The sequence below is a fragment of the Protopterus annectens genome, chromosome 2.part1 (genome assembly GCF_019279795.1).
Source record: "Protopterus annectens isolate FY-2018-M chromosome 2.part1, PAN1.0, whole genome shotgun sequence".
NCBI classification, from domain to species: Eukaryota; Metazoa; Chordata; order Ceratodontiformes; family Protopteridae; genus Protopterus; species Protopterus annectens.
Window position 1 is genome coordinate 1,822,010,605 of NC_056729.1, and position 13,072 is coordinate 1,822,023,676.

A 13,072-nucleotide genomic window follows, 5' to 3' on the forward strand; every position below is an offset into this window, starting at 1 on the left:
GCTGTTCCGCTGCTTAAATAATTTTTCTGGTGCCAAAACGCTCGCCACATCTTAAAGATACATGAACACGTAATTAAATAAATAAAACAATACTTGCACAACATATAGTCAATAGTTATTAAAAGTTCCTTAAACCAGAACGATAAAGTTCTTAAACTTACTCAGTGCTACTTCATTCTTTTAAAAAGTCTATAAAAATGTTACTGAGCAATTTATATATTAATCAAATGATTTTTTAAAAATAATTTTTTTAAAAAGCACGATTCATACGAAACAACAGATTTTTTAAAAACACACAAAAGATAATAACTGTAATATTCTAAATAACAATCAATGTATTTGTAAACCTAAAAAATATCAACACCATAAACACCTCCGCTAGCATGTACCATAAAGGGTCTCCTCCTTTGTATGTATCGTAACACAACAAAACGTATATTCCTCAGATGTAAAACACAAATTTATTAGACAAACAACAACCAAGCACAGTAGGATTGAGCGCGCTTTCATCTATAAGACTTCATCAGAATCCATCTTTTTCAAAAATGAACTGCCCTTAAATACCAATCTAATCAGTTATAAAATTGAATAATTAATTGATTAATAACACTTGATTTCATTTCACTATATGTCAAAGCAAAGCAAAATGTAAAAAATGTAGAGAATATAAAATACTTATTCATTATATATATAAAAAGTGAATGAGTACAAAGAATAATAATGTGCCTACTGAATATAATAAAACATTGTTAAAAAATGTTTATACATAAATAAATTATATAATTATACATGATACATAAATAAATATATTGCTATATACATTTATGTTGAATAGTCTAAAAACTAGTAAAAGCAAATGTATATGTAAGACAAGCTTAATGATGTAAACATATGTCAAAACAGATAGTACTCTAACATTCCAAAAACAACTGACTTACTATTTTATGTATTAAGTGTTTTTGTTTTGTGTTTTTAATTCTAAGAAATATATACCCTAATCATACCCATAAAATACATACCTAGATAACAGAATGTATTTTCAAACTTGTTAATTAATATGTAAAAAGTATGTAAAAAAAATATATATATTAAAAAATGTGAAAAATAGTATGTTTGTATGTGAATGAAATTACATTACAGTACCTATACATAATAATAGCAATAATTTTCAAAGATTATTTATATTACAATTTAATTTAGGGGTAGATTCAATTAAAATAATTATTTATAAATTTTGGCATGTATTAAATAGTGATATAAACTTTGTTAAACTATTGGGAACCAAACCAAACTTCATATACAAAATGGGTAGAAATATGAAGTCTTTGTTGGAACACAGATATACGGAGAAGAAAGGAAAAAATTTTGTGGGTAACACTAGTAGAAGTAGTAAATGTGGACTTTGCAATCAATGTAAATATATGTCCTTGGAAAGTAAGATAAAGCTACAGAATGGACTGAAATCTAATATAAGATGCAGATATGGGAACTGTAACACAAAAAATGTGGTATATCTAGCTAAATGTGACAAATGTCCATGTTTTTACGTTTGAAAGATGGAAAGATATCTTAAAAGACTTATATATGACCATATTTATAGTATTAAGACTAAAGATAAAACTAATGCTTTATTTCGGCACGTAGACACGAAAGGTGACGACCATTATTTTAGTTTCAGTATTCTTGATATAATAGAAATAGACCCTAGAGGGGGTGATATAAAAAGTTTATTAGCATATAAAAAAACATGGTGGCAAACATGTTTAGATGCCACCACTCTTCCTGGATTAAATGATTTTATATCAACTAAATCTTTGTTATTTTTATAAAGTGAAATAACAAGATATCTATATAATTTTTAGAATTAAATACCAGTAGGTATTCAGATAGTATTATATAGTTACACTGTCTCATATTTATAAGTAATTGTTTGGTTAGTTGGATTTTATGAAAAAAATTTTTTAGAGGGAGAATGAAATAGTCCATGCCTATCTCTTTGTTGTCCTCCTTGTTATTATTATGTATAGGTACTGTAATGTAATTTAATTCACATACGAACATACTACATGCCAACATAATACATGCCAACATTTATAAATAATTATTTTAATATGATCTACCCCTAAATTAAATTGTAATATAAATAATCTTTGAAAATTATTGTTATTATTATGTATAGGTACTGTAATGTAATTTCATTCACATACGAACATACTATTTTTCACATTTTTTAATATATATATTTTTTACATACTTTTTACATATTTTTCAGGTTTACAAATACATTAATTGTTATTTAGAATATTACAGTTATTATTTTTTGTGTGTTTTTAAAAAATCTGTTGTTTCGTATGAATCATGTGCTTTTTAAAAAAATTATTTTTAAAAAATCATTTGATTAATATATAAATTGCTCAGTAACATTTTTATAGACTTTTTAAAAGAATGAAGTAGCACTGAGTAAGTTTAAGAACTTTATCGTTCCGGTTTAAGGAACTTTTAATAACTATTGACTATATGTTGTGCAAGTATTGTTTTATTTATTTAATTACGTGTTCATGTATCTTTAAGATGTGGCGAGCGTTTTGGCGCCAGAAAAATTATTTAAGCAGCGGAACAGCTAAACACTTTAGTTCTGATGAAGACCAGTTATCATGGTTGAAAGTGCTTAACTCTGTTTCATTCATTACATTTTGTTTGTTTTTTCTGTCTGTTGTATCAGTCCATGCTTTGTTATAATAAACTGTGGAATATCAGATTATCTGGCAGTCGTTGGCACTTATTGGTGGTTTCCGAAGACAATCTAAAAGGGTGGTGAAAGCCAAACACACTGGCTAGGCTTGTAAATGCCCCAGGGCAGATAGCCTAGTATCAACCTATGAACCTATGAAAACTCTCAGCTAAGACCTACCCATAATACCCCTCTCCTAGATACTCCTGATCTTGTTTGCCATGTTCCTAGTCAGACGTGCTAGCCATCTCTCTCAAAGGTAAGTAGAAAATTGTTATTTTTAAGACAGTCCCCCAGATTCTTAAAAGCTTGCATGGCATGCATGATTAGTGTATGATGAAATTTTGCCAATATGGCGGCCGAGCGATCCATGTACTTGCATGTTTGACGTGCGTGAGTGCTCTAGCACTAGTGCTGCACGTTCCCAGCCCCCGTATGCAAATCACCCCATTTGCAGGTAAACACCATGCAAATGAGGTAAATCTGCCATCCAGGAAGCAGGAATCAGGGCATGCAGGACTAGCGTAATATGCAGAAATGTACTTGGTTAGTAACCGAGTACGGTACTGCAAAATCCAAAATGGGGACATGACAGCCCCAAATAAAGGCTGCATAACATTGAGGAAGCATGCCAATGGCCAAATAGAAGGTCACAGGCATTGCAAACAATGCAAAATGTACAAAATACAACTTTTATTATATGTCTGCTGATCACGGCTGTTGAAGCCTAGGGCAGCGGCACACAAATGGGATTGGTGGGGAAATAAGAAAATAGACCTAAAAAAAGCAGTCTACCTAAAATCAGTATTCTGTCATGCAAGTCAGTGGCAGGCAGAAGACAACCTGGCCAGTGAATAGTGGTTGCTAAGGGGGGAGGCACCGTGTGACACATGTAATCATGCATTAGTAGGCAATCTTATGCAAATGAGGGGAAGGATAGTGAATCCCAGTTTCCCCCAGCATGTGAGGCAGGTCCCAACAGTGTAAGAGTATGAATAGCTGAGTGCAAGACTAGGAGGTAGGTGACATCAAGGGTGGGTGTGTCAGGCATACTGTACACAGATTGGAGCCCAGTGGCTCGGGTATTCTCCCAGCTTAGCACAGCCAACCTAGGGGGTGTGTCTAAACCTGCCCAGCTCTCTTTACAAAGTGTAAGCAGGTGTGTGTGCTGTGCACTGGGATGTACAGGAAGAGAAAAGAAGTTAAACCAGGAAACAGCAGCAGTGTGCACATCTGAGTACTCTGTTTGTGCAGCGTGTCCCCAGTCCCAAACAGAAGGGCAATGGGAAGGGAAACCAGCAGTAGGAAGGTAACCAAGGAGAACTAGCATAGCTGGCAGGTGAAATGTATCAGAATCAGCCAATTACACAGGCAGCAGCCCATCCCAGCCCAGAACACTACTATAAATTAAGCTAACACCTTCCCCACTGGTGTTTCCTACACTCTACACCACCAGTGTATACAAGTGGGGAAATTTTAGCAAACAGACCTACAAAATGAGAAGGGCTGCAGCAGGCAATGTAGAACAACATGTGCAAGAGGCTGAAGGTGATGAGGATGTGCATGCTGCCAAACAACCGACACTGAGGAGATAGAGAAGAGTGTACAGACCCAGGGTAACCTACCAGGGGTTACATGAGCTGGAGATACTGGAGCACTATAGGGTGGACAGAGACCCCCTACAGCAAGTAGTAGAGCTGTGCCGGCCACACCTGACACACCAAATCGAACTAGGGGAACACATCCAAGTGGATACCAAGGTATGTGTAGGCCTAGGAATACTAACCACAGGTACCTCCCAAAGCACAACTGGGGATAACAAGAGGATCTCACAGGCATCAGCATCCAGAGTATTCCACCAGTTCCTGGATGCCATGTCAGCACATGCCAGTGAGCACGTATATTTCCTCAACACCCGTGAGGTGTTGACCAGCAATATGCATCTCTTCCACCAAATAGCAGTGTGGGTGCTATAGACTGCATGCACATATGCATCAAAGCATCACTCAGCAAGCAGGGTAGGGCCTACATCAACTGCAGAGGCATCTCCATCAACTACCAGGTTGTATGTGATGCCCAGGGCATTATAATGAATGTGTGTGCTGGCTGCCCTGGAAGCTATGATGATTCCCACATATGGCATCTGATGCAGCTGTACCAGAGATTTGCCAATAGGGACAGCCCCTATGGTCACCTAGTCAGGGATGCTGGGTACACACTGGAGCTGTGGTTGATGACACACATCAGAAATGCACACCTGGACAACAACACCATAATGAGGCACAGGCCAGACATATAATAGAGCATGTGTCTGGGATGCTCAGGTCATGGTTCTGGTGTCTGGACGCATCCAGTGGAGCCTTGCAGTATTCACCAGCTACATGTACACAAATAGTTATGGTATGTGCTATGCTACACAATATGAACCTGTGGAAACAGCTGCAGCAGGAACATCATGGGGCAGGGCCACACAGCCCCCCACCAATGCCAAGACCTGCACAGGCACAGAGTGACCCGGAGGAGGAAGAACCTCAGCCTGCCCCAGTAGGCAGAAGGAGGTGTGCCCAGTATGCCTTGGCCTTGGCAAGAGGCAATGCATAGCACATACACTGACATAGTATGGTCCCAGGGAATGACACCTCTCTCCTACTTGCACATACAGTAAAAGGGATGCCAAACATTACACCACCTGTGCTCAACCATGTATAGGGAGTGTACTATGTGCATCCGACATAGGCAGCCCTCCAGCACCATCCGCAAGTCTGGCACAACCACAGGGTAAGTCAATCAACCAACCAATTGCCAAATGGAGTAGAATGTGTTGTCACTTGTAGCTATGGTATGGATGTGAGCATGCAAGGAAACTGGGTGGCAGAATGTTATGGCAGCAGACAGTAGACACCCATAGTGGCACCCTGACATGTAACACATACTGGAGTCACCACAGTAGCCAGTACTACACAGGGTGACATAAACCACTTCATGAAACATGCTGTGCAAAATGTGTGATTATATGACCCACACAGGCCAGTCAGGACAGTTCACATACCCAACAACAGTTGCAGCCAGCAGGACAGGTGGACACAAACCCAAACAGGGTCTGTGCCATGGGCCCAGAGTGATGGCCATGGTTAAACCCACCCCCAGGCCTACACAGACAGACCACAGCAGGGCAGGCAGTGGGATGCCAGGTCTGAAGGGTAGGACATTAGACAATAATATGTAGGGCAACCAAAGCCAGGATCTGTAGTGCACTGCTGTGCCTCTGGACAGCATGATAGTTAGCAATACAGAAAGAAATGGAGTGCATGGCATACCAGTACAGTCACAGCAAATGTGTACATGTGTCATTTGTGCTCCCCCCATCCTACATAGTAATGTAATGACAGTCAGGTGTGCTCCCACTCCCATGATAGGTAGCAATACAGAATGTAATGGAGTGCATGACATACCAGTACAGTCACAGCAAATGTGTACATGTCACTTGTGCTCCCTCATCCTATATAGCAATGTAATGACAGTCAGATGTGTCTCCCACTCTCATAATAGGTAGTAATACAGAATGAAATGGAGTGCATGACATACCAGTACAGTCACAGCAAATGTGTACATGTGTCACCTGTGCTCCCCATCCTACATAGCAATGTAATGACAGTCAGGTGTGTCCCCCACTCCCATGTAGACATGTAGAAACAGTCAGGTGTGCCCCACCCCCATTCCAGCCTAGAAATGTAGTAACAGTTTGCCCCCCCAATCCAGTGTAGAAATGTAGTAACATGCATGCGTAGGTATAATACAAGTGGAGCAGAGATGCCCAGAGGTGGCCAAGGTAGCAGGATAGGTTGTAGTATATGCACAATATGCAGGTCTGTGTGTGTTAGGATGGTGTGTGTTTCATGTTGTGTGAGAGTGGTCAGTATGTATGCATGTTGAGGTAAGACCTCGTGCCCATAGCCCAGTACTGCTGATGACAGGTAGAAGCCCTCACACCTGCAGTGCCAAGGACAATCCCCACCAGTATACCACCTTCCAGCAGTAAGCAATATAAATGTAGGTGTCACCATCTGAAAGACTGACATGGCTGTTGGGATAGATATACAAGCAGTACACAGGGGGAAGTACCCAAGACATACAGTATACATTGTATCACTGTGAAATGGAGACACCCTTAGAATTGTACATACAGGTAAGCATCACAGCAACTGGTCCCGTACTAGGGGATACCGGTGATGCCCACTCGAACAACTGCAGATCACAAAGCAGGCAGGACTTATGAATTGGGAAACAGCTGGTGTACCTGCACATGCCAGCATACCTGTAATGGCCCATGCATATCTGTGTGTCAGATGCAAGAAGTGTCCATAGCACACATGCACCCAGCTCAAGCAAACACCACCCAGAGGTACCTCACTGACCATATCCCTTCTGTGGGGAATGGGTACAGTATGACCCCTCTTGTACATGGCAATAGTGGAAGAATGCAGCATGCAGTGCAGGTGTCCCATGCAGGTGTGTCCCTAGCTGTATGTAGCACCCTGCCAGCATCCACACCGCCTGATCAAGACTGATAGAAGGAATGTGCATGAATACCCATCACAACTACCCTGTCACCCCAGCGGAATATACTGTATGGTGGTCTGCAACTGTAGGCCTGTCAGAATGCAACGGCCTGCCACAAGTGGCCTGCAGAAACCTAATGCCTACAGGCCTCTGCCAAAGGCCTGTGTCTCACATGTACTGCCAATGAATATTAAGTCATGGACACCCACAAAACAACATAACACACTCCACATAAGCCATATCAAAGGCCATGTGGACAAACCACAGCAACATGCCCACCATGATCCACTGCATGAAATGTGGACCACCACTAACACACACCTGTGATGGGGTGATACTTTTAGGGGAAGTATCAGAAAATGTCTGCATAATGTATGGAAGAGGTTACAATAACAGAGGGGGGGTGATAGCATGGCCAGTATGGAATGTGCAGGACCTGACACCAAGCTGTGTGCCCACACTATCTCTGGCTGCAAATACATGAATGGGTGCCTACACATCTGCCTGTACACCACAGTAGGGTTAATGCCCTGACCCATGGGCCCTGCCTCTGGAAAACTCCTGTGAATCTGTACAGCTGTGAGGCATTGCCACAGCAATATAAGACCACACTGTCTTGTCAATGGGTGTACAAGTATGGTATCCTCCGCCAGCACTCTACGAAGGTGCTGAACCGGATACATGGACCCAGCAGCAAATGTCTGCAGCTCCCCCTCCAGAATGGCATAACATACCATGAATACGTAGGTGTCTGCCCACAATACCAGACACAGCTGCAGTCACCCTTGTCCCCACAAGACAGCACTGTGAGCAAGAATGCCCACCTGGCAGTACATGAAGACAGACAACATCACTGTGTATAACAGTACACATGTCTGAATATCTCTGTTAACAGCAGTACCATGCAGCTGAAGCAGCACAGACACAATCACGTACAGTACACACTATCCCCTGCACAGTTTGTCCCCATATTGCCAAATGATCAATGGATAACCAGCATAAACACCTTGCTACCTGTAGGTGTACAACACAAAGGTCTGCACTGGAGTACAAACTACCTGGTATTGAGCCACACATTCTATACAGAAGGCCATACTGGGCATGCTCACACACAAACACATGAAGGCCATGTCTGCAAACACCAGTGGAACAGACATATCTGGCAGTCGCAGTTCTTAGAGCAGACACATGTCAGTATGCACCACTCCTGCCTTGCACACACAGTGGATAGGAATACAGACATATATGTAAGGACAACACACTATAATAAGCCAAAGGTAGACGGACATAGATGTGTGGAAGAGGGTGACCATGACAAGGAGCCATCCAGGCCTGTCCCACCCAGCTCACAGCCAAAGGGCCCCAAACACATGATGTGCAGATGTCACCCACTGCAGTTAATAGCCACCAGTATCTGTCAGCATTACAGACTATGTGGTACATGTGCCAGCTGTGCAACATGACTGTACAAGGAACTAGTCATCTAATATCTGTATACACGTACCTGTGACATATGACCCCATGTGTGCCTACATGTGGGGTGTCAACCCAGAGATAAATGGGTTATGGCCCATGCACACACACCACCCTCCCCATAGCCCTACTATGACAAGTCTGATGAGGTCATCCAATGCGAAATACACCTTTGGGAGAGATGTAGCCCAATAATCTCCATTGTGTGTCCCATAACTGCGTACTGCTGTAGTGTGATAAACTAGTTAGGTAAGCGTTCTAACCCTAGACTTGGCAACTGTGTGTCTGAGTGTGTGTCTGTGTGTGTAGGGAGAAATGCTTTTTAGGGTACTCACACTCCTTACAATTCATATACCCAACTTTGTCAAGGCTGCTGATGTCACCCACCAAGAAATACACCTCTGGGAAGATTGTTGCCCAGTAATCTCAATAGCATGTCCTGTAACTGCTTACTGCTGTAGTGTGATAAAGTAGTTAGGTAGGTGTTCTAACCCCAGACTTGACAACTGTGTGTGTGTTTGTGTGTGTGAATCTGTGTGTGTGTGTGTCTGTCTGTCTCTGACTGAGTAGAGAACAATGCTTTTTAGGGTACTCACACTCCTTACAATTCATATACCTAACTTTGTCAAGGCTGCTGATGTCACCCACCTAGAAATACACCTCTGGGAAGGTTGTAGCCCCATTAATCTCTGTAGCACATCAGGTAACTGCATACTGCTGGAGTGTGATTTAGAACTGTGGTAGGGTTCCATCTCCACCCATGGCAGTTCTGGATGTTTTGTGTATGTTTCAATGTCTTTGTATGGAGAAATGCATTATAGGCTAGTCACTTGCAGTACATTTCCAATGCCCCACTTTGGCAATCCTGCTGATGTCATTTATTGTGAAATACACCTTTGGGGAAAATGTTCTCTAGTAGTCTCTGTGGTGTGTCCCATAACAGCTCCATGCTGTACTGTGATATAGACCTCAGTCAGGGGTTTTATTCCCACACATGCTGGTTGTGGATATTTTGTGTGTGTCTCACTGTCTGGTAGGGAGCAATGCATTTTAGGCTAGTCACTCACAGTACATTTCAAATGCCTTACTTTGGTAATCCTGCTGATGTCATTCATTGTGAAATACACCTTTGTGGAAGGAGTACTCCAGTAATGTGTGTGTGTGTGTGTGTGTGTGTGTGTGTGTGTGTGTGTGTGTGTGTGTGTGTGTGTGTGTGTGTGTGTGTGTGTGTGTGTGTGTGCATGTTTGTGGCCAATGTGGAGTGGGTTTTGCATTTTTCTTATATGGTGGCCCTACTATATATCACAGTGTCAACCATACAGGGATAACAGATGTAAAATAGCTGAGAGTCTGGGTTGCAAAGCCATACCCATACATGTGACATCAAGGCCAGGCAATCACAGTTAGTAACCCCAGTATTACCCAGAGCACACTCTCAACCCATGTCTCATACACACACACACACACACACACACACACATGCCTACTGGCACAGTTGACCATCACATACCCGTGCAGATATGCAACCATGCATGTCAGTACTGGTACCCTGAGTGTTTATGTGTGCGTTGTATGGTGCGTATGTCCACATCCACACTCACTACAACCCCGATGGCCATATTGAAGCATGCTGTCTGATGTCTGACACCTCCTCATAATCTTTGCCCATACAACCTCCAAATGACCTATGTAGTGCATGTGACACCTGCACAGTGATGTGTTGTGGCAATCCCACTACTGATGAGTTGTACTCCTGGCCCTGCCAAGTGTGTCAATGTGTATGCATCCCTGTGAGAGTTTGGCTGTGTTGACACTGGCACCTGTTCATGTAGACAGGTATGTGTACGTCACCTACCATATATCTACCATATCCCTGTCGCAGATGTCACTCACCATCACATATATGTTGTGAGTGCTCCACAACAGATAACCATGTGGCACATGCCATAATTGCATCAAACTGTGATAGCACTACATAGTCATTGGGGGTTTGATACCCTATGCTGGTAGGTGTGTGACATAAACATGCTTTGGTTTTACTCTCCCACCCCTCCCTGACATATATTTGCCTCTGTTTGCCTCTCCCACTCCCTCCCTGGTGGATGTGGAGACCCACACCTGCTTTGCTTAGGCAGCAGCATGTGTATTTTAAGTGATGCTCATGATCAGCTGATAGCCTCTGCATGAATTGCAGCCCTCCCCTAGCTGATTGCATGTGAAACAGCTGTGGTAACATTCCCATAGCCAACTGCATGGAAACACACTCCGGTATCTAGGAACATCATGGTGGTGTTGGGCCTTTTCATTCACTGTGAGCAGGAAATAGATCTGTTGTTTGGCAAACTGCATCTCAGAAGGATTGGGGATTTACCTCTAACAACATACACTGAGGAAAGAGAGCAACACATAGGAGGGGGATGTGCCTGACCTGACTACAGACTGTAAGTGCTGCTATACTGCATTTGGAGTAATGTTGGTTTAACAGTGTTTGTGTGGATATGGCTGTTGTACATGTCACAATACCTGCCATGTCAGTTCCATGTTTATGAGGAATCCCCATCTGCAGGGTCATCTGCAGACTGGGCAGTGTTGTGCCTTTGGTTTCATGTGTTACCCACAGAGCATCTATCTGTGGACTGCAGAAGGTAGTGTGAAGATTGCAGTCTGTAGATGGTGAAGGCCATGACAGTTACTGACTTCAAATCCCTCATAGGACATATGTTGCAACAAACCGCATTACAACAGTAAATGTATGAGGCTATCACAGCAACATGTCAATATTGGCCCTGTGTATGTGCTTCCAGCCACACCTCTGTCAACCTTTGTACATATGTCATGCATGAAGTGGTGCATATGTGCTGTATACCATAATTAGTGTCATCATATCTGATAACACGCCAGTGATATATCAAACTGCTACACATGTTATGTACAGTAGGGGTTATATTTCATGACATAATCTGGACATTCTGTGGATGTTTGTACAGTACTAAGGTCTGTGTACTTATGGTGTATGTCGATAGTGTGTGTATTGTTAATATGTACTGTAGCCTGTGTACAGACTGTGGTAGATGCCATTGTTCTAGTTCCCCTCCTATCTGATGTTACATGCTGCTCCACTGTATGGTACCGTAGTGGCGTACATGTTTGTAGGGCCGTACACACACATGTCCCATACCACAGACAGCCATCAGACCAAACTATGTAGCAGTCCAGTATATGTAGGGTCATTCTGTGAATGGCACATATGATGATGGTGTAAAACAGATATCCCATATACTGTCATATTATACTAGCTTATCATATGTGGCTGTGGCTGTGTTCACATTGGTTGTGGTTATGCACTTTCAAACAGGTGTATCTTACCATGTGCTGTGACATGCCTGTTGAGCCTGCTTTATATGCAGGTACATGTGCATTCGCCCACAGGAGATGTAGGCTAGTGTTAAGCCAGTCCACCTGTAGCCTGCACAGTGCATTGTTACATGCCTAGCAGCTTAGTGTACTTACCTAGTGAGATGTCATGTGCAGATACCTGCCAGATGTACTGCTGCCGGGCCTCCCTTAAAAGTCATGTATGCCAGAGCAGTGGGATGCTGTACAGATGTATGTCAATATGTGGCCATGGCACCCCTGTACCAGCAGTCATTATGTGTCAGGCCAGACAGGAGTGTGAATGCATAACCTATTGTGGCAAATGTATACCAGTCGTTATGTGTTATACCCATCTACTTGGCTGTCTACGTCCATATTGTCAGGCATGGTACACATGTTGTGCACTAAGGACTTATGTGTATACCTCTGGACTGTACAGGGTGTGTCAGAATTTCCACATATATTGACCTCTGCTGCAGTCCACAGGGGCATTACGTGCTAACAGCGGTACTTTACACTGATGTCCTTAGGATGTCTGTCAGTAGCCAATGGCACACATGTTATAAGCAGATGTGACCTTCTACACACACCATGTCTGTGAAGACAATCCCAATGACAGTAGCAATAGTCTACTAATATACCTGCTATGCATACCTGACATCCCTTGCACTACGACTTTGGGACTATAGGGGCTGGGGTAGGGCTACACTCCATCTCCAGGACATATGGTGGAAATATATGTACATATACTTATCCAGATAGCCATATATATATATCTATATATATATCTATATTGTCATGGCAACCACCCACTATAAACCCCTACATCATGTGGGTGTGGTGCCTTTACATTTCCTGTGTGATGGACATCCTTCCTGTGTGTGGGCATCAGTGTTACAGACAGCAGGTAACAATACCTCCTACAGGAGAACC